This window comes from Fukomys damarensis, unplaced genomic scaffold (assembly GCF_012274545.1).
Source record: "Fukomys damarensis isolate Sample0158 unplaced genomic scaffold, DMR_v1.0_HiC HiC_scaffold_12, whole genome shotgun sequence".
NCBI classification, from domain to species: domain Eukaryota; kingdom Metazoa; phylum Chordata; class Mammalia; order Rodentia; family Bathyergidae; genus Fukomys; species Fukomys damarensis.
In genome coordinates, this window is record NW_022900924.1 from 9,586,089 (window position 1) to 9,587,075 (window position 987).

Sequence of the window (987 nt, forward strand, 5' to 3'; positions counted from 1 at the left end):
GTGACTGCTTTATAAAATGCTCAAAGAGGTATAATATTGCTTTGCCACCACCCTCTGCGGCGGCATCCAGACTCTCAAAAGGCCCCTTAGGATGGCACCCCAATTGGGGTCTCTTTCCTTAAAATCCTTCTGGGGCCTGGACATGCCAGAACAGGGAATAGAGAAAAGGAACAGACAGAGGATAGATTTTTGACAAGAGATTCACCAGAATCACTGTTTTCTTGGAGCAATTCATTTCCCTTTCTGTGCTGCAGAGAATAACAGTACCTAACTAAACTCACTGGGTTGTTGTAAAGACCAAACGAAGTCAAACTTTGAGAGTGCTTGGTGCAGCAGGGGACTTAGCTCAGTGGTTCTGCTGCCTGCTTTGCAAGCTGCAAGGATCGGAGTTCGATTCCCCAGTACCAGAAAGGAAAGCGCTTGGTGAAATGCCCGGCACACAATGGCCTAGAAGATCGGGTGGAGAATGGGCTAGTTACCCTGATCCAACCCCAGGAGGCCCAAGGAACCGGACCCAACCTTGAAGCCTCCTGGGGAGCGTGGTCAGCACCTGCCCCAACCACCGCCTAGGAGATGCTTCAGATTTCCCAGCCTGTGGCCAAGTAAAGGCCTTGCTCGAGACCCCCTCCACGTTTTGGGTGAGACGCAAAAAAGGTGGGGCCCCTCAGAAGAGGAAGAGTTGGACCCAAAAGGGTTTTTCCCAAGCCCCATCAACCTCCCTGCCATGTGTGGTCTGACTTGGTTGAAGATCTACTCCGAGGAATCCTTCAACTGTTAGGAGAGCAGTAATAGCCTCTGCCCCATTGATCCACGCGGTAGACAAATGGATGAAGGGCAGAGCTCCGGGACCGCACAGACGGGAGGAGCCTCTACGCCAGCCTGAGTACCGCCGAGCGTCAGCCCCTTCCTCCCCCAAAGCGAGGATGGGTAGGAAACCAATGGGACGGCGCCGGCACAGCCGGGACGCACCCCGCCGCCGCGCAGGGA